We start from the raw sequence: 22,503 nt of genomic DNA, 5'->3' as shown, positions 1-22,503 counted from the left end.
GTTTAGAAGATCTGGGGTGGAACTCAGGAATCTACATTTTTAACATGTACCCACAAGGGATTCTGATGTAGGTGGCCTGACACCACAAATGGAGCAAGAGCGGCCTCCTAGATAAAGTCCTCTTCTAGCATGGCATTCAGTGATGCTGGTCTTCTGGCCCTTGTCCACCATTCCAGCCTCACTGCTCAGAACCTTGTGCCTTAATCCTATAGGCAAGACCTGCATCAGGAAATGTAAAAAACCACAGTCAAGCCCAGTTGCATTTCTCCATATGACTGCTGTGTTATATGTGATCAGAAAAAATAGCTGAGTCTCTGTGTGCCTGTGGGTCACCATGGGAACCTCATCTCTGCGACTTAGCCCAGAATGAGTGCCAAAGCTGAGAGGGACACGATACATCATGTTTCTGAGTTCCTGTTCTCTTTCTGAGTCTCCCTTAGAGACCAGACCTCTTGTTTTCTTCTCTAAGAGTAATAATGGGAGACTCTTCTCTCCTTATTGTATGCAGTTTCCTTGGGGCTGTCAACATTCCTTGACATCTGCTAACCAAGGAGCTGCTATATGACCCAAGCTTTGCCCAAAGGGACATTCCACCAGGACCCGCTGCTGGGAGCTGGAAGTTAACCAAGACTGATTCTACTACTGCATCCACTGAAATGCTTCTTCTTCTGTTTGACATGGCCAGAAGCAGTTTTTGTGGCCTGCAACCCAAAACTGTAATAGAGACACAGTCACCTACCTGCACCCAACCCACCCTGAACCACCCTGTTCTCAAAGGCAGAAGGGGGACAGAAGGGAATTCCTGGGAGTGTCTGATAAAACATCACAAGTACCCCCCGCCCCACATACATACATAGCTGCATCTATTGCAAAAGTGCTGGTAAAAATATAGTCATCATGCTTTTCAATGTGCTTTGTTTTCAGATCTTTAATATAAATTTATTTCAGCAATCAGTACAGGGCTGGATAAAAGTTATCTGAACAATTGCCATTATTTCTTTCTACTAGGCAAATGGCATGATATGACTTGCTATATTTTCCTTCTATCCATATGTGCCTTTTGGTTCAGAGTTAAAACTATTACACAATCTTGGTAACTATATTAGTCTACCACTTGAAATATGTTTTCCCCTCCCCTTTTCCATTCTTTTTGATTTTCATTTCAAATATTTATTATAAAACTCTTAACATCTCTTGTGACAATAGGTGAGATGTAAATTATAAATAAGTAGACAGAGGGATAGACCAAGTGATCTTCATAAATCTTACCAAGTAAGATCCATAAGTGATCTAAATTTTGCTTCTAGAAGCATTTAATTTATTCCATGGACATAGCTTAATTGGGATTGGGAAGAACACAGATTACCAAATAGAACACGCCCTACCCTGTCTGCCTGGAAATTTCTAACATTTTCATGTTATCCCCAGACTCTCACACCATCGCCTTCAAAGACCTGCTTTAGACCCCTGACGTGCGTCCTGCCACGTGAAGTCAGCAGCATTCGTGAAATAAACCAGACAAATTCCTAAGCCAGCAGTCAGAGATCCCAGGGGCAAAAGGCCATGCCACACCCTCTCCTCTCACCAGAAAGGCGTGAAAAGTACAGGTCACACTGGTCACACTTGTTTTGCTTTCATATTGTGGAAATGAATCAATGTGCTCACCTGAAAGAGCTGGCCCATCAGGAAGGTATTGCACTGGGTGACCATTTGGCCAGAGAAAAGCCATCTTTGTTTTCCAACCCCTTCTCCTGTCGCCAGGGCCCTGAAAATAACACCAACACCAACTTCTCTCAACTCTGAGGCGTTATTGTACAAACTTGAATAAGTCAGTTACTCCTTCTTTGCCTTGGGGAAGAGGAAAAAAACAAAACAAAACACAGACAGGAATCCTAGCATAAACCAGACCATGGAACTGAAAAGATTAATACTTTCCATGGTCAGATGAAAGATGGTATGTAAATGCAGAACGGCTCACTGTACATTATTAAATTTCTATTACACTTGAATTAGTTATAGAGTGACATTTTGACTGTTTCCTCTGTGTAATTCTTATAACTCCACCTGTCTGACATTTCCTTCCTCTCTTGGGCTCGCGCACAACAGGTCCCACTTTGTGGGAGACGGGCCACCCTGCAGAATTTCAAGAACACATTCCAGAGAAGGCTGTTGCTAAGGCACATGCAGGAAATTTCAAACACTCACAGATATCAAGAGGTTAATCACCCCCAGGACTTGATCGTTCAAGAACTAAGCGTGGAAGAACAGAAAAAGTTCTTCATAAAAAAGAAAAAGAATTCCAAATCCTTTCACCTCCTTACAGCTTTTGGGGACAAAAACTCATTGAATAACCAAATAGACAAGTCCCTTCTGATCTGAGTGGGCACTCAGAGAAAAATCACAAAGATTAAAAGCTTAGCATACATGGTCCAGAAGAGCAGAGAGCAGAAAGTGTACTGATAAGGGGAAACAGGAGGCCAATAACGGAGATTTATAAAAAAAAGAAAAGAGAGAAAGGAAAGAAAAAGGCGATGACCTCAAATGGATATAACCTTGACTGCACAGAGGCCAAGGACGGGCAGAATGTTTGGGAGGTGCCCAGGATCCACCCCCACCCTCCCTTTTTCCTTGGGCCATAGCCAGAGGTCCAAGCAGCACATTTTTGAGATTCTGAAGGCTGTGGGACCCACCTCACTGTAAAATAACTAGCTCAAAAACAGGTTTCACTCTAACGCAAATGCTGCTATCTTGGATGGATCCAAGGGGCATTATTAGCCGCCAAAAGTTCCTGAGGACCTTATTATAATAGATGAGGGGAGGAGGGCCCTGCCTCCTAACCAGGTGCTGTCACATTGTGCTACCATAGAAGAGTGGTGCTAGTGCCCAGCCCTGAAGCAGTCATCCATGGCTCCACCATTTGAAGCCATTGATTTTCGTTTTCCCCTAAGTACCCCAGATGTACCCAGAGGGAAATGAAACCACACCCCCCAGACACCTCCCAGCAAGGGTTTTGAGTATCCTATACACTCATCCCGACCTCCTTCCCAAACTTTCCCAAACCCCCAAGTCCAAACTTTCCCTAATGCCTAAGGTTGACCTTAAAAATTCATACAGAATTTATATCCTGTAACTTCATAATGTGTCTTGGTTTTGCTATAAAAATATTTCAAATTACTTACCACTAGGTAAACTTATATCCCATGAAGACATACCAAGTTTATCCTGTGGTTTAATGTTCTTCTCTGGGTCACCACCCCAAAAGGAGTACCCTATGTACCCCAGTTTGAAGAGCATGGTCTTAAACAATCATTTCTCTTGAATAAGCAAAGATCTCGCAATCAATCTGTAGACACATTTGGGCAGCTGCCCTATTTTTTTGGTTGTCTTCAAGAAAGGTTTTTGACAGGTGGGCAACAATTCCTATGACTCAGTGCAAAGGTTGAAGCTTCTTCAGTGGTGTTGTGCCCGATTCTCCCTCCTCATCTTCCTCTCTGGGAATGCTGGGGACGTAAGACCTGCTCATGTTTAATCCCCCAAATCTTTAAATAGCCTCCAAAGCTCTGCACGATCTGGCCCCTCCCCAACTCTCCAACCCCATCTCACATTGCTATCTTCCTTTCCATTCCTGTGCTCTAGCTCCGGTTCTGATGGACACTCATCCTAAAAGGCGTGCTTGCCTTGCTGCAAATTCTCCTACTTCAGTAAAAAGTACATGGCTTCACTCTTGGTCCTGGTGACTCTGAGGTCCTTCTCTAATAACTTGTCTAGGACCCCATCATCTAGGACTTGCTCTCTCAGGGAACTGCCAGACACCAGTCTTTCCTCCTGGCTCCCTGCCCTCCCAATACCCATCCCCCACCCTTCCCTGCTGTGTAGCAGCCACTCTGACTCCAAGATCTAAATCAACCTGGGCAATTCTGTTCCTCTTTCTACACTTCGGGGGTGGGCATATGACTTCAGATCATCCAATCAAATGGCAGCCCAAGATTTTTATTTGATGGTTGGAGGAGAAACAACCTGTGCTCTCTTTCTCTCTCTGCACATGGACAGGAAAGCAGGTATTCTGGTGGCTCTTAGCAGACACCATGGAACCAGAATAGGTGTCCATCTTGGGATGAAGCTGACACACAGAAGGCAGAGCAGAGAGAGCACAAGAAACTGGGTCCTAGGTTACATCCAAGCCACTGAATTAAAACAGTGTTAAGAACTACTCTCTAAAATATTTATTCCCGAGAGCCAACACACATCCTCATTATTTAAGGCAGTTTCACTTAGGATATAATAATAGGTAAGTGTCCTGACCTCATGGAGCTTACAGCCCAGTCGGAGAGAGAGAAAATTACGTAATATAATACAATGAACACTAAACTGGAGGAACTATCAGGTGCTGGGAGGCATAGAGCTGGGCCACCAAATCCAAACTTGGAATCGAGGCGTGGAAGAATTGACAAAATCTGATGGGTGGAAAAGCATTGCAGGCAATGTGAACGGAAGAAGAAAGAGCAGAGAAATGGAGTAGAATTCCACACAGAGCGAACAATACGTGCAGAGACTTGAAGTGAGAGACAGCATGGTGCATTCATGCAACTAAAAATGGTCCCATGATTTGGTCCTGTCTTAAAAAGTAGCCCCTGAGAGCCTGTTTGCCCTGGACCTGCCAGCCTCCATTCCTTTTCAATTAATCGCATCCTGATGGTCAGACCCTGGTGCCATCTTCAGCCAAAGGTGTCTTTGCTTGAGCAGTGCAAGTACAGGAATTAGTTACTGACCCACGAGGAGCCACCCACACGTCTCTACACCCCACTCCACACTCCCAGTACTAGCCTAAGACCTCCTGCAACCCACCTGCTCCCAATCCTCCTTACCTGCCAGGATTTGCATGGCCAGATATCAGGTCGGAGAACTCTGGTGGTATCCAGTGATAGTCTATCCTCATCATTTATGGCTGACATATTTGCAAATTTGCCTATTTGTTACTCATGGCACTTTCATAGTCACTCCTAGATATGCACAAACTGGCCAAAAATCTGAGGCCCTAAATGCACACATTCCCAGCTGAGATCAAACAAGGCGGCACTCTGCCTCCTGGTTTCAACTATCATGCTGTAAACAAGTGTCCTTTTTATAGTCTATTTAGTGCCACGTTTTTTACATTTTGTGCTTATCTTGGTGACTTCGCTCTTTAAAATGTCACCCCCCCAAGTGCAAGAAGGCTGTGATGTGCCTTATGGAGCAAATAACATGTATGTTAGATAAGTTCCATTCAGGGAGGTATATTGTTGTTGGCTGTGGGTTCATTGTTAATGAAACAACAGTATATTTCAACAAGGTATCTGAACAGAAACACATGTAAAACAAGGCTATGTATTGATTGTTGACAAAAACGTTGCAACTGGTGTCTCACAAGAACTGAATTCTGTATTGCCCCTAAGAGCAATGGCTCAGTATTTGCTAATTCAGGGTTTGCTGTCACTTTATAGAACATAATTACCACAAATAATGAGAATAAACTATAGAGGTTCATAGATCGTGAGGACTAGGAGCTGTTTCTCTAACTCAGACAAAGCTGTGTTCCTATATAAGTTTCTATAAGTGCACTGCTTAACAAACAGATCCCCAAATTCAATTTGTAACAATTCAAATACAAGCAATGTTTATTCCTCATTCTTATATCAGTTTTGAGCAGGCGAATGAGTCAGCCACCCTCCTAGATGGACAACGCCATTACAACATGTGGCTTTCAAGGGCACTCTGGGCATCGTCCTCATTTGGCCCAAAGGGGAAAGGATATGTGGGAGTGCACCCGAGGTTTTTCGACGGGCCAGGCCTGGAGGTGACACCCATCTCTCCCGCTCCTGCTCCATTGGCTGCGACTCAGCCACATGGCCACGCCCAGCTGCAAGGGAGTAGGGGAAATGGTTTCTGGCCGCATGGCCAGGAAGAAGAGAGCAAGATTGCCTTGGCTGCTAGCAGCCTCTGCCATCGTTTGTTTGTTTTAAGGACTCATGTGAAGGCAGGTTCAGACCAAGATAGGTACCTATTCTGGTCATGACTGCCCTGACAAGGTTAGTAATTTGCTCCTTCGGCTCCTTCCTTCAGTTCTTCTTGAAATCTTTGATCAACGTTTATTTTAAAGCAAAACTGAGATCTGTTGCTAGGGTAGGGAGGAAGAAAGCTCCCGGTAGAAATCCTGTCCAAACCCTCGCTCTGGTTCCAGAGTCACCTCCAGAGCTGAGGAAGATTCCCAGCTCCTCTCTAGGGCTGCTTCAAAGTGCAGCATTTTCCTAATCCTCATATGAATCAGACTTTGGGGACAACGTAGCCTAAAGGCTGAGAAGGTACGTCTGAGACTGGGACCCTCCTGGAGGAACCACACAGGCCCAGCAAGCCCAAGGCTTCAGAAAGAGGACACCTGACTCCAGGCTTGGAGCGCCAGGACCTCAGGAGCTCCCAAAGGCAAGTGGTGAGGTCACAGCCAGCCAGGCAAGGGCTTGAGCCAGGTCTGACTTCGCTGTCTGGGCCCCTTCTCACACTGTGAGGCCAGCTACGAGGAACTTGAAGTGTGACAGGGAACTCTGGGCAAGAGTAATCTGCACAAGAGCAGGGAATGGCAGGACCTCGTCCCCAGCCTGCGTCCTGAGCAGGGGCAGCCTCTCTTTGTGCTGAGAACACCTGTAAGAGTTCACATCACTGCAGGCAGTCCTTGACCCCTCCTTGCCTTAGTGCCCTCACACACTCTAGCTGAATTAAAAAGGGACACAGGCAGGGGCTGTCCCACGAAAAGGAGCTGTAGGCTCTCCTCCCCTCTTGTATCTCTCCTGGATGCCAAAAGAAAGACTCCTAGTCTATAAACCAGCAGCTTCATGAAGTCTGAAAAAAATCCCTGAAAGAAAAACGTAATAATAACAATTTTATATTGAATGTCAAGCACTATGACAAACATTTGCCATGTTGTGTTGAATACTCACAATGACCTGTGAGGCAGGTGTTCTAATCCCATCCTACCAATGAAGAAACTGTGACTCAAAGGAGGGAAGTAACTTGCCCATGTTCACACATCTGGGAAGAGGTTGTCTCAGGACTTTCTGTCTGACTGCAGAGCCTGTATACTTAACTTCAAAGCTCTGTGGCCCTGACCACACTGGTCACTTGCCAGGTGGGGCAGAGGACTCCCCAGCTGCCTACCTTCTTGCACCTGCAGCCCTCCTCCTCCACAGCTGGAGCCCATCTCCCTGACTGGAACCACCCCCATGCTGACAACCCAGCAGAGTGACCTGTTACCTCTCCACATGGCTGGACTCTGCCCTCTCTGTCTGGTTGGCTTCCGGGCCTCCTTTGGGCATGAATCCCTTCCCAGTGTGCTGTCAGTCCCCGGTGTTCTGCCTGCATCTGTTCACCAGCTGCCTAAGCCCATCATTGAAGGGGGATGTCTCTGGGATGCTAAAAGGAGCCTTGGTGGCAGAGCTAGTGTACACATGCTCTCTCTGCTGCTCACTTCACTTCAGGTGGCTCTTGGAGAGCCTTCGAATTGTACCCACATCTCGGGACCTGTGGCTTCCCCGTACCTCCCCATTAGAGCTCAAAATGTAGTATGCTCCATCAATCACAGAAGTTCATTATTACCCCAGTATAAGCTGGCGTCTGGCCTATGCTTTCACCTGGCAGGCTGCCATCAGTGGCTGCTTGGGCAACACAGACATGCAGCCTTGATCTTCACCTGTGCAAACAGCCTAAGTGACACAGCTGAGCCCTAGACGGGCAGGAAGAACCTGGAGTTTCTCTCGACCCTGCCGCTACCTCCCTCCTGCTTGACCTGAGACAACATCCCTCCCTTCTCTCAACCTGCATTTTCCTACTTTTATTGGGGGAGGGGTGACATGCAGGGAAGGGTAGTCCTTAGGGTTCTGCCAGTTCTAAAATTCTCTGGACGGAATTAATCTAAGCAATGTATGAATGAATAACTAAATTGTGGTAAATATACACATTGCAATATTATATGGCCACAAAAAAGAATGAAATCCTGCCATTTGCAACAACGCGCATGGAACTGGAGAATATTACGTTAAGTGAAGTATGCCAAGCACAGAAAGACAAATCGCACATGCTCTCACTCTTATGTGGGAGCTAAATATTAAAAACAATAACCTTATGGAGACAGAGAGTATAATGATGGTTACCAGTGGTTGGGAGGGGTAGCGAGGAGCAAGGAATAAAGTGGGGATGGTTAATGCGTGCAAAAATATAGTTAGAGAGTTAGATAGAATTAACAATATTTGATAGCACAACAAAGTGGCAATAAACAACTAAGTCAGGGTATACTTTAAAATAACTAAAAGAGTGGAATTGGAATGCTCCTAACACAAAGAAATGAAAAGTGCCTGAGTGATGGATTCCCCAATTACCCTGATTTGATTAATTCATATTGAATGCCTGTATCAAAACATCATATATAACCCTATAAAGATATAAACTATTATGTACCCATAATAATTAACAATAAATAAAATTACCTGGGGGGAAAATTATAACATTTTAAATTGTAGGTCCTTCAGTGGGTTTGTGTGGGCAGCCTTACCTGGTGCAGTGGGCAATTGTTTCTTGGCCCATTCTCTCCTGGGGCAATCGCCATGTCTGGGCTCATATTGATAAGGAAAACCCCCATCTGTTACTTGGCACATCAGTCACCTGAGACCCCCACCCCTCACGGAAGACCCACATCAGCATAATACTAACCTATTACCTGGACCATCAACATAACACTAAACCTATTACCTAGTGCATCAACATAACACTAACCTATTACCTGGCGGGCATTAGCCACCTGAGACTCCACCCCTCAGACACCCCAACTTAATAAAACTGGGAAAAATCGGGTAGACAGGGCTCAGAATTTGGTGGTGAGACCCCTCTGAGCCCTCCGGAGAATAAACTTTGATTCTCCGACTCTCCGTGTGCCGCTAGGTTTGTCCTCGGGACCACCCGCTGTAACACTTGCTGTAGCAATATCAGTCCTTTTCCTCCTCCTTCATTTGTTTATTTTTTTTCTAAAGACAAATCCTATAGATCAATGTGGGAAAGACCAATGAAGTCTCCCTGTGAAGGTTTGTTGTTTAGGATGTTTCTTCCTCACAGAAGGCCGGCTTCCCAAGCCCTTAGTCTCCTCATCTGTAAAACTGGCAGATTGGGTTATCTGAAGTAGAGTAGGTACTAAATTGATCTAAGGTCCCTTCCAACTCTGTGATTCTCCGGCTACTTTACAAGTTGGGGGTCTGGAAATGCCCCCATGCCTTTTCCCACTTGCATGGAGAGCTGGGGACACAGCATATCTACCCTCAGAGGCAGCCCCGCTCGGCCTCCCCTCCCCCCTCCCTCAACCCCGCTCTTCCACAACAGCCCCTTTGCCACACCAGCCTGTGCCACGGGAAATGGAATTCAGACTGCTCTGCTTCGCTGGCCTCAGAGGATCTGATGCCTCCAAACCCATGATGAGCCTTCCAGGTGGGTGGCTTTTAAGACTCCTCTCCCTCCCTGAAAGCTTTATTTGACCAACATCCAAGCTCAGCAACTTTGTTTGCCTGGAGCAAACCCAGGAGCCTTTACCTTGGGGAACTACCTTGTCTCAGCCTTCCCCAGACACCTCCCAGGGAGGCAGTGTGGGGTGGAAACATGTCACTCCTGCTGCCCTGTGATGTCCTCACCTTCCCAGCAGGGAGAACCTGTCCCCGCCAGTGTCAAGAAGTCAAAACAAAGCTCCTTTTCCATGTGCTTTTTCTTCTTCAATGGCTTAGTCTGTAGAGTCATCAGGAAGCATGGTCTAGTGCTCCAAGCTCCAGACAGATGGCTTGACCTCTGTCCTGGCGCCCTGGTCTGGCCAGGGCCAGACACCGCACCTCCAGGACTGTTTTCTCATCTGCAAAACAACTGGGGCCTCTCTAAGCCAACACCACCTCTCACTGCAAAACACGGCAAAGCCCTCCCTCCTCCCACGGCAGCTGGACTTAGAAAACACCCCATCTTGGGGGAAGAAATCCTTATGGGGCAGGGACCAGAAAAGCCTAGCAGAGAGTTAGGAAAGAGGTAATTGCATCCTGGGGGTGAGGGGTGAGGGGAGTGTCTTCTCCACTCTCCAGGCCCTGAGGTGGGGGGTCTCTGCTCTGGGCTCCGCTTTGCAGGGGAACAGCCTGATGTGCAGATAAACAGAGGCCCATTGTGGATGGCTGTAGGGTGTCTCTGGAGATCAGTAACACCTTCCTCAGAGCCGGCTTCTGTGAGCATTCCACTTCCCCTCTCCACCCCCACCCTTAGATAAGTGGCTGTTTCCTCTGCCCAGCCGCTGGCCCATGCCCCTGCTGGGTCATTTTCCCTACCTCAGGCTGCAAACTGACTGGCTGAAGTTTCAGAACTCAGCTTCCCTCAGTGCATCCCGCCATCTGGTACTTTTTACACATGCCTTTTACTTAAGACTCTGCCTGACCCAACCTCGAAGGAAAACCTTGCCCCTCCCCTACCTGTGCTGGTATGATGAGACTTTTGGGAGCTTGGAACAGGCCCTTCCAGTGACCCTCTGCCAGGCATCTGGGCAGGATTTTCATCTGATCCTTAATCTGCCTCCTCCCACCCTGACCAAACACACCCAACAAGGCCAGCTGCGGAGGGCTCACAATATCCCTGGCTCTCATGTTATCAGATAAGGAAACTTCATGTGCCCTGGCATCACTGACACCAGGTCTGAGGTTTCATTCTTAGGAGGAATAGATGCTGGGGCAGAAAAGACCAAGTATTTGAAGAGGCAGATGACCTTGTTCCCAAAAGTAAACTGCAGGGCACAATAGCGTGGCCCTTGGGTAAGATTGAAGAGAGTGGTTCTCACCCCCAGCTGCACATCAGAAACCAGACTGCTCCCCAGACAGATTACGTGGGACTCTCTAGGGTTGGGATCCAGGCACTGGCTAACTTGGAGAGCCAGTGGTCTGAAACAATGCCCCATTTTGCCGTTTGGGAAGCAGAGGCCAAGGGAGGGGAAGTGACTTGCCCACAGTCGGATGGCCATTTGGGAAAGAGCCCCGAGCAGAACCTGTGTCTCCTAATTTTAAATTCATATCGCTTCCATCATGATCTGCCGCTGGTTGCTTTAGACAAGAGGCTGTTAATGTCAGGTGCCCATAAGAATTATCTGAGGAACTTTTGAAATATATGGTGACAGGCTTCGTGCTGAAACTCTGATGTACTTCCTATGGAGTGTGGCCTGAGTCTGAGTATTTTTTAAAGTTTCTTGAGTGATTCTAATGCCTAGCCATGATTGAGAGAAGCCCTACTTTAAAGGCTAAACCCCTTCGGGGAGAGAGAGAGAGAGAGCAAATGAAAGAAAAAAAAGAAGAAAAAAATAATGCTATGGAGGTCAGAGGGGGGGAAATCTTGGGATCCGGCAAAATAAATGATGTTTGAGCTGGATCTTAAAGGAGAAGTTTCAATGCTTGGAAGTGGTAAAAAGCCTTTCCAGGAGGAAACAGTATGCCTAGTGTCCCATAGGCAGGGATATGAGATGAAACAGCTGGGAATTGGACAAAACAGGCAAATTGGGACCAGACCAATTTCTCAGGGAGGCCTTGGATGCCACATACAGGAGCGAGGGGTGAATTGTCTAGGCCGGTGGCTTTGAAGCTCAAGCACGTACCAGACTTCCCTGGTGGGCTTGTTAAAGCACAGACTGCTGGGGCCCCCTCAGAGTGTCTGACCCAGTGGGTCTGGGTGGGACCTGGGAAGTTGCATTTCTAACAAGTTCCCAAGTGATAATGAGCTTCTGGTCCTCAGAAGCCATGTTAAGAACTGTGCTAGGCAGAGGGAAATCAGAAAGTTTGGGATCTTGAATCACTTGGAGAGAGGAAGAGAGAGGAACTTCAGTAAGACAGAAACATCGATCTGGTGCGGAGGGCGGAAGCAGGCGGTGAGGAGTGCTAATGCAGGCGCTTCCACTAGGGATGGGGAGGGAGGCCCCGAAAAGGGCCTGGGCAGTTGGCAGGGGAGGAAGGACAGTGTGGAGTGTGGTCAGTCGATGGGTGCACAGAACACGGAGGCCAATTGGATTCAGAGGGAAGTAGGGGCAGAGACTGTGGTGAGTGAGTTTTGGAGACTAACCAACCGGCCAAGAGGGTGCAGTTCACTGAGCTGAGTGGGCAGGGGGAGGGGCAGGTGTGGGAGTGGCGCCAGGATCCCAGCTAGAATACACCCCCATCCCCGGTCTCACGTGCAGGGCAAGAGCGAGACCTCTGACTCGGGCCTAGAGCACACCAAGGTGAAGACTTGGCTTCGCTCCCCTGACAGTTGCTGTTTCTGCCCTACAGTTCTCCTCCTGGGGCCACTGCGTGGCAGGTGAGGGAGGGCTGAGCAGGGTGATGGCCCAGCACAGGGCACTTTGGGGCTATGTCCCATCCAGAGGACAGGAGCAGAGGATGACTGAGCTCTCTGTCCCTTCGAGACCAATCAGGGAGGCAAAGGAAGCGGGCATTGTCATGCACTCGCACTGAAACCCACTGCGCCCCAAGCCCTCATTTTCCACCTGCCTTCGAGTTTACAGGACATGTTCCCTAAGTGGTGGTTCTCAGTTTTGTCTACATGTTAGAATCACCTGAGGAGCTTTAAAAATGCCTGGCACCTGGGCTGCACCCCACACCAATAAAAACAGGGTTTCTGGGGTGGGACCAAGACATCAGCATACTTTAAACCTCCCCAAGTGATTCCTAAGTGGAACCCAGGTTGAGCATTGCACCCTGCAGGGTGTGTATAGGTAGCTCTCAAATAGCGTATTTATGTAAATGACATTTCCTCCCTAAGGAAATGGTTTGAATGATGGGTCTGAGGTTGCCCCACCGCACCCCACTGCCCTCCTCCCACACAGGGAACTGGCCTTCTGACCCCAGGCCTGCCGTGCAGGTTGGGGCAGGGGCTGCTGACTCCCACGGCTGGAGTTTGCGGAGCCAGAGGCCACGTTCTGGAAGGGATACGCTTGAACGCCCAAATTCGTCCAAGCAGAGCTTCATTCAAGGAGGCTGGAGCAGAAAGGGGTGGCGGGGGTGGAACGTGTGTGGGGAGAGACGGGGTGTGGCTCAGAGCCGAAAGGAGCCAGCAGTTCCGAGGACCTGCGAGTCCCTGTGGGAGGAACAATGGGTGTGGGTGCTGGGAGGTGCGCAGTGTCGATTTTGGCAACACCAGGCGACTCCCCACAGCTGCTCCTCAGGCCCCGGGAGTGTGGGAAAGCCAGAGAGGACGGAGTGTGACATGGCCTCATCTCCTGTCCTCCCTGAGGCAGGTACGAAAGGCAAGAGGGCAAAGGGCAGGAAACCAAGAAGATGGGGCATTAATTCCAGGGGTGCACCGGGGTTCGAGGGGCCTGAAGCTTGCGCAGGTTGAAGGGCTGTCTTTAAGAAAAAGATGACAAATGCAACACGAGTGACTGGGTTTGGCAGGAGCCTGGCAAGCAAAGGGCCCTGATGTGAATCTGCCCTGGCCAACAGGCTAATATTCTGTAACAAGACATTTCTTAAGTGATTCATTTCTAAATTTTGGCATACTTTACAGTGTTGTGCCTTGTGTGGTCCTGCAGGTACTGTGACCTTTGAGACACCTGTCGGACCAGGGAGGCCAGTCCTCCATTTTATTCCTGGGGAAACAAAGGAGTAGGAGGTATCCATGGTCAGTTGCCCAACATGTTAGTGGCCGTGCCACAAACAAGGTCCTCAGTACCAAACCTCCACAGTCTTGAATCAGGACCGGGTGAGGCGTGGGAAGCGCCACAAGGACTCAGACACAGTGTCTCTCAAAATGAAAAGATCTCTGCCCTCAAGGGGCTCCAACTCCAGAGAGGAGGGATCCTGTTGTGAGGTAATCCCATCGTGCAGGGCTTTTGTGAAGGCCAGGGAGAGGGAGGGAAGTACTTGCCTCCAGCAGTTAGGGAGGGCTCCCCAGAGGTGGCAACCAGAGATGGGAGCTTGGGAGAACCTGCATAAATTCAGGTCATTCAGGGAAAGTCATTCAGGAACAGCTACCACAATATTTCTTAAGCACCTACTGTGTACCAGGCCTTGGTCTAAGCACCATATGTATGACATCAATGAATCTGCACAACAATTCCACAGAACAGGTCCCACCATTATCCCCATTTTACAGATAAGGAAGCTGAGGCTTATTCTGAAGTTAAGGAGCTTATTCTCAATCTCATAGCTGCTTAAGTGGCAGGTCTGAGTTTTAAACTCAGGTAGTCTGGCTCTAGAGCCCACGTGGGCACAAAGCTATGAGCAGACATCTTGGAGCATCTTAGGAATTGCAAGGAATTCAGTATTTTGCACACAGCAAGGAAGGAGTCCAAAAGGGCAGGAAGGATCTTGAGGGCCTAGAACAGATAGAGGAGTCTGGGCGAGGAGCTACCCACCAGGGCAGGGTAGTTACCGATCAGACTCAGGCTTTAGAAAGGCTATTCTATGTAGAAGATGTGGTTACAGAAGACAGGTTGGAGGCCAGCAGATGGAAGCGAGGAGGCCTCAAAGGATGCTATTACAGAGTCCCAGTGAGTGCTAATGGGACATCAATTGAGGCCAAGGGCTCCAAAGGCCAGCTTTGACAGCCTGGGGGGTCAGGTGGACAGCAGGAGCTATCAGGTTTATGCCACAGAAAGTGCTCTGGACTTGGAGCCCCGAGACCTGAGTTCAGTGACCACATTCCCAGCGGCCACCTCTGTGAACTAAGTCAAATCCCTTCCCCTTTCTGAGTCACGATTTCCTCATCTGGTAAGTGGGCACAATAATTCTTGCTCTGTCTGACTCATTCAATTTTTGTGAAACTCACACAACATAATGTATGTGAATAATGGCCCACAAGTATTACCAACAATACAATGGAAGTCTGGAGACCAAGAAGGTCATATTCCTGAGCTCAGGTTGTATCCTTTGCCTTGGCAATAAGCCTCACAGCTCATGCATGCCCCCTCTTTCCACCTCCACTTGACCCACCAGATCCTCTGCCTTTTTCACACAAGAGAGCATTCTGCAAGCCCTTGGCTGGAAATAACCTCTCTTTCCCCTGAAGGAATGCTACTTTCACTCCTCCTGGAGTCTTGCCTCTTTCTACCTGTGATTCAGCTGCAGTGGTTCGTGCATTCCCTCCGGGTGAGCTGCCAAGGCTGCTGCCTTTCTTACTTCCTCTTTGCGTCTTCCCTTGTGCTTAACCTATGCACCAGCACAACGTGGACCCGCAGAGAGGTCTGGGCAGACGGTGGCCCGTAGCCAGGGAAGGACAAGACAGGCTCCACGTGCGGCAAGGGAGGGCTAGAGGCATGAATGGCTGCCCACAGCCTTCCAGAGTCTATGTCCTCCAAAGACACATAGAAAGAATGACAGAGCAACTGTCTTGGCTAACAGCTATCAGTATGTACTTATTCTACGACAATTTACTAGGCGTTTGACTGAACTGTCCCATGCAAGCCTCACAGCAAATCTACCAAGTGGCAACATTTTTACCCAGCACCTAGCACGGTGCATAGGACAGAGATGGTCCTCAGTGGATTTATGAAAAGAAATTATAGAGGAGGAAACTGGGCACAGGAAGGTTAAGTGACCTGCCTACGGTCACACAGTTAATAGACCGAAGAGTTGAGATTCAAATCCCTCTGGCTTAGCTACGACTTCACACTGTTTCTCGTAAAAGAGAGATGACGGGTTGTGGGAGGTGCAAGGGAACAGCAGGCACGAGAGGGAAGGCTGCTTTCCTCTGCCTCGGCGGAGTCTGAAAATCCACAAGAGTCCCCGGAATCAGGGGTCCTGCTGGGCCAGCTTCGCCCAGCCTGAAGAGTCAAGTGCGAGTCCTGGGACCTCCCCACAGAGTGGGGGGATGGGGAGGAGGATGGCTACCGCACCCCAGACCAACAGAGTCCAGCAGCAGAGGAGTAACGGGGCTTTGCATGCTTGAGGCTTTTCCAGACGTTTCCTTATCAGCATTTCCTCTGCAAGGATCTGGGCAGTCAGCTACATTACGGGTGCCCCGCTTGACAGAAACCCTGTTTACTAAAAAGGGTGGAGTGGACTTGGGGTGTTCTAGGATGTGACCTCCTCTCCCTCTGCTCAGCTGGCTGGGAGAAGGCGGGACACAAGGCAGAGCGGGTGTGAATGTGCTGGGAACACCCTCAGCGCCTGTCACAGCCTCTGCTCGGAGAGGAGGGGAGAGGCAGCTCCTTGGCTGACTGATCCCAGACTCCTGGCGGCCCCTGATGACATTTGATAAATGCTTCCTGTGAAAATGTTTACCCAGGAGGAAATTCATCACGCTTCCCCTTCCTACCACCAGGGTGGGAAGAGGGCTGCACTGGGCCCATAAATTCCAGCCACTGTCTGTGCTCACCGCCTCACCTCCCCGGGTGCCAGGGAGGTGTGAGACGAAAACGTCAGACAGAAAAGGCTGTGACGGGATGCAGCCAGCGGGTCATGTCTGTAGGAGCACATCCATGTCTATTTGTCACTTTTATCTCCTATTTTCCCCTCCATTTCTTTTAAATTAAGTTGCCGCCTGTCCTTACTTTACCCAGGAAGTCCTAAAGGATCCACCGGGAGCTGGCCCCTTTGCATTTCCCCCTTACTGGACAGGGACACAGGAGAGCTGGTGCCAGGCAGACCCAGCAGACTCACAGTAGGTCTTAAATCTTGGGAACAGGGGTGTCTACGGACCTGGAAAAACCATTTGTTTCCCCAACAATCAGGGTCTCTTGATTCCAATATCAGTTGTGCTGCTGTCTTCTCTAGACGGGCAGCTGGATGTCATGAAAAGGGTGTGACATCAGGAGCCAGAGAGGGCAGTTCAGCTCTAGTGCCAGCACTTACCAGCTCTGTGACCTTGAGCAGGTCCCAGAACTTCTCTGAGCCGAGGCTTCCTCTCCCTTGAAATAGAGGCAATGATACCACCTGCAACAGTTCCTGTGAGGGCCAAGCAAGGGAATGCTTGCACAGATGCTCTGAAATAGTGAGATAACACGTGGTTGTTGGTTTCATTTGAGCCAAGGAACTTGGCCAAGTTCCCTATCTACAAAATGGGTATACTGCAATAACCTCTGAGTCGCACTTTCCTGAATGTCAGGAAGACAAAAGAGATAATATTTGCAAAGGTGTCTAATATTGTAGGTCAATTTTCTATTTCACCAACATCCAAACAACCAGAAAAATGAAACACACCCCGACACTTACTTGTTTTTGCTCTAAACAATGACTGCCTCAGCTGACAATAATACTCTGAGGCAAAGCACCAAAGCCTAAATTATTTTTTAGATATCACATTCTCATTCTCTAAAAGTTCTTGATATATCTTTCTAGCTCAACCTGCTGCACATCTCTTTAGTGATGTCTTAGTGAAAGCAACTCGATTCCCAGTAGTAGTTCCATGAAGTAGAATTCTCAGAACACATGTAACAGAAGCAGCCCGGCAGCTTCCTTTAAAAATCCAGATTCTTGCAATGTACTGAATTAGAAACCCTGGAGCACAGGGACCAGGAAACTGCATCTTCACAAGTTCTTTCGCTGACCCTTCTGTGTGTTCAAGTTTGAGAACTACTAACCTGGAAGACCCACAGTGCCCGCAGAAGAGTCACAAAACCTTCTCTGTGTATGTCCTTTAGCAGCCAAGCCCTGAGGCCCCCAAAAGAGGAGACTTGGGTACACAGAAATCTACTGGAGCCCAGTCATGTGAGCCCAGCCTCCAAGGCCCCATGTCCATATTTCTGGTTCTGGAAAAGACAGTTGGAGCCTGGGTCCAGCCCTCTAGGCAGCGCCTCTGGACTTGAGTCCAGATAGCAGCAGAGGTTAGCATGAGTCAGCACAGCAAAGGCATGACACCAAAGTAAGAAATAGGAGCCCATGCTCTAAGGCAGGGAGGTGGACCTCAGGGGACATCAGAGTCCAGGTCATAGGAGCTATGTTAAAGAGAAGGGTTCTCTGAGTGACTTGGATATTTCACTTTAATCAGTACATAGTTTCCTCTGAGTTTCTGGGGCCAAATCTCACTCTTGGAGCCCTCAGAAGCAATTGATGCATTCTCAGTTGTCACAGGTCAACCTACCAGTCCACAGGACCCTGTGACTCTTTCTACACAGCCTCATAGGTGTGTGTGGAGGTGTCAGATTTCCCCATGAGGCTGACCTCTCACTTATTCTTCAAGATGACCTGAACTTTATTCCATGATTATTGTTCACTGTAGCTTTTAGTCACCCTGTAGGAATGCAGTGAGCATCTGCGAATGAATAAACTTTTAATTTCTTTATATCTTTGGATGGCCACCACAACCCCTGTGAGCAAGACGGAAGGGCTACCGTCTCCATCTTTCAGGTGAGCAAACGGAGGTTCAGAGAGGTTAGAATCATTTCTTAAGTCATACAGGTATAAAGTTCATGGGTAGGACTCTGGGTTTTCTGCTTCAAATTTCCTTCCACCACAACTTTCTTTGTAGGTCTCAGAAACTTGGCTTTTGAGATACATCTAGAAGCTTTCTTCTCAGCACCTTGAAAATCTGTGGAGCTCTTCCTTCTTGTTTTCCAGTAAAAACAACGTTCTTATTTAATACTTCGGGATATGCGTTAGGATGACCAATCTCCCGATTTCCCCACGACCATCCCAGTTTTAGTCTTGAAAGTCCTGCCTCCCAGGAAACCCCTGAGTCCCAGGCAGCTGAGACAGGTGGTCACCTGGCTATGGGCTCAGACTACCTCCTCCTTTTGGGGAGCCTCCAGCCGCACAGGAGCCCACGCCTCCCGGCTGTCCATTCAAGCCCCGACCGCATCTACATCTGACTACGTCTACACCTTTTGCTTCCCCAAGAATTCAGACTCTTCAGAGCAATAATGACGCTGGGAAATCAGTCTCCATCCAGGTGAGCACTCTGGTGAAAGCTTCTGATCACAATGGACATATCAGCAATGTCAGCGAAAGTATACAGAAAGCCAATAATGTTAGATTTTTCAGTACCGATTTCAAAATGGCCATATACAAAAATTGGCTTTTTTAAACAGTGACACTGGAAAAGAAAAAATAATTCAGCACATAGATACTATGCTTTACAGTTAATTTAGAAAAAAAGGAAGTGTTACATGCATTCATTACTGTGGCCACCGGGGCAGGCCACCTGGTTAAATTCTGGCTTCGCTACTTAATGGCTGTGTGACCTTGGGCGAGTGGCCTAACATCTCTCTGTACCTCAGTTTCCTTGTCTGTAAAATGGAAATAATGACAGAATCTACCTGATAGAGTTCTTAGGAGCACTGCTGCATGGGAATCGCAAGAGCGTGCCTGCAGAAAATGACGTGGGCTCTTACTCACTGCCCGTAACCCACACGCTGCGGGGCTGTGCCCACATCTAAATATTTAGTACTGCGTGAGCCAAGCAGAGCATAGTAACAGCGGGTTCATTTGTTTCCCAATGATTGGGGAGAGTAAAAGGGAGGCTGGAAATCCCTGTTTTTTACAGAATCTGTTCTTCTTCACTTGGAGAGTCATTGTACCCTCCAGCTCTACCGCCATCTTTTTTTTTTTTTTTTTTTTTTTGAGACAGAGTCTTGCTCTGTTGCCCTGGCTAAAGTGCCATGGCGTCAGCCTAGCTCACAGCAACCTCAAACTCCTGGGCTCAGGTGATCCTCCTGCCTCAGCCTTCCAAGTAGCTGGGACTATAGGCACGCGCCACCATGCCCGGCTAATTTTTTTTTTTTTCTATTTTTAGTTGTTTGGCCAATTTCTTTCTATTTTTAGTAGAGACAGGGTCTCACTCTTGCTCAGGCTGGCCATCTTTATCCTCACAATCTGGGACGCTGAAAATGAAAGAACAGTCAACTGGATCACGAAAAACAGTCAACTTGCCCCTCCCTTGGTACAAACTTTACATCCATCAGCTCACTTTCCCGTGTGTCACCCACTGCGCCTGCACAAAACTACCTCCCATAACACACTGAGCTGTGTCCCACTAGCATTCACCACTGAGCATCTCTCTACTGTAGATTCCTTGCTAAACTGGGAGCCGGGAGATGCAGCAAAGTGTAAAACAAGGGGAGGAGCTGACCCTTGACACACTTACGTTTCTCTGGAGGATGTGAAACAGGACCGAGTGCCAAATGACCAGCGTACTCAGTAAGGAGGAGAGAAGACAGAGGTCACCTCAGGGGATCGAGGAAGGAAGGAGAGAAGTGAGCAGCATTAGTCGGGTGCCCATGCACCCCAGCCTTTTACACTGACCTTGTCCCACCTCCTGTAACAGATGCCACCTGAAGGCTGCCTGCCTGTGACCCTCCAGCCTCAGCCTTCCAGAGAGCTCCAGAGATCTCCCACCTGCCAGGATCTGCTTCTCTGGGCCTGAGGGCTTTTTCCACTTCTGGAGCCATCCAGATGAGCTGGGAAATTAGCACTCTGGAACCTTAACTCACTCCAGGGAGCAGCCTTCAGCCCAGGACTGAGGGGAGTCAGTGTTTAAACATCCTAGCCCCGCCATCCCTCTGGGAGGATAATTTTTGAGGCATGCATTTTACACCTTTCCCAAGGTTTCTCCCTCGGGATTACGCGGCAGCTGCACACAGTGGTAACGGGCTTGCCAGTGGCCCCTGACTCGTAGCCTTCCCTTCCCTCCTCATTGCCCGCGCTTCTGCCGTGCTCCCTCCCCTCCCAACTAAACCACGTGCACACACATCTTTGTCTCAGGGTCTGCTTCTGACCAAACCCGAGCTGAGACATCCTCGTGTTTCCTGTGAATTGATTAAAACTGTACCCATTTGAAGAGAAAACTAAGCCTCAGATTAAATATCTTGCCTGAGGTCACACAGCAGGCGTGTGGTGGCGTTCACGTCTGGACCCACATGCCTCGACTGTGTGACCATGCCCATCCTGTTAACACACTGAGAGAATGTCACACATGAACATGTCGCTGGATCCGGATCATAGGACACTGCCTACCCCTCCTCCCACGCCATCCTACTCGGGAAACAGGGAACTCTCCCCAAGGTGGAGCTAAAAAATAGACCAATGGCTTGGTCTCGATCAATTCTTATTGACTTCCTATTCATTTTGAAATGTCTTAATTCCAGCTCTTTCCTTCTGTGAAACAAGGACAGGCATGAGAATAACAGGAGAGAAAAACGGCCAAGTAGAAATCCTGTACTGCACATGGGAGGAAGTGCAAGCCAAGAAATAGGAAGATGCCCTTTCTGGTAGGGGGAGAAGTGCTGAGAAAATGTTATCTGCACATTGTTTACCCAGATCCATAGAAAATAGCTTTTATAGCCACCGTTCCAACTTGTGGCAATTTTTGCAAACCATTTGGATTAAGGTGGCATGCAGCTGTTGTGTTGGGCTAAGTGTGAGTGTGTGGCTGGATGTGAAATTTTACTGACAACCGAACCACAGTTGGGAAGCTTGAGAGTTTTGCCGAAGCTCAGGGAGCTGTCACGAAACCCAGGTGAAGTTTTGGCTTAGGAAAAAGGTAACTTGATCCAAGTTTTGAGCAAAATGGAATTATCACGAGCAGGAGCAGATGGATGGGGTAAATCACATGAAATCAGCCTAAACTTGTTGAAAGCTGACAGCAAAGTTTCTTCTATTTATGTCTAATGTTCTAGTTATCTATTGCCACATGACAAAGCACCCCAAAACTTAGTGGATCAAAACCACAAGCATTCTATCTCACGATTTTGTGCGTCAGGAATTCAGGCAGGGCTTGGCTGAGAGATTCTGTTCCATGTTTGGCTGGCAGATGGGCTGGGCCGAAGGGCCCGAAATGGCTTCCCTTACATGTCAGGTGCATTAGTGGACACGGCTGGCAGGCTGCGCTCAGCGGGCACTGTCGATGAGAGAACCTAACCTTTACGTGGCCTCTCCAGCCTGGTGGCTTCAAGGTACTTTGACTTCTTACACAGAGGCTCAGTGTTCCAAGAGCAGGTCTCCAGTGAACACGGTGGAAGCTACCCGGCATTTTATGACCTGGCTTCAGAGTCCCATAGGTTACCTCTGCCATACTACTTGTCCAAACAGTCGCAAGCCCACCCAGATTCTAGGAGAAGGGTCTTAGACCCAACCACTCGATGGTAGGAGCGTGTAAAAGTGCAACATCTAGTCTGAGTTAAAAACAAAGTAGGGAAGCCAGAGCCTGTGGGCTTTCTCTGAATCTGAGATTGCAGCTGCAGCTGCTTTCCTAGGGATCTGTGACACAGTGAGCAGGGAGGGAATTGTAAAGGGAGGGATCTGGTGGGGCTGAAATCATTGGAAACCCAAACCAAGTCCGCACTGGATCCTACAGAAGATGTCCTGCTCCACTGGACTCACAGGGACACCCGCGCACCTGCCGCGGCACCCCCACTCTCCCAGTGGGTGCCGCCCGCGGCCCTCGTGGTCTGGCTTGCTGACAGCTCAGCACTCGGCAGTGGCAGTCATGACAAAAGAGCTGAGTGACGCGCTTTGCCTGCTTGGGGACGCTGGCCCCTTGGAACTGAGAAAAAGGGAG

Source organism: Propithecus coquereli, unplaced genomic scaffold, assembly GCF_000956105.1.
Source record: "Propithecus coquereli isolate 6110/MARCELLA unplaced genomic scaffold, Pcoq_1.0 Scaffold10, whole genome shotgun sequence".
Classification (NCBI taxonomy): Eukaryota; Metazoa; Chordata; class Mammalia; order Primates; family Indriidae; genus Propithecus; species Propithecus coquereli.
Note: the sequence above shows the minus strand (reverse complement) of the source record.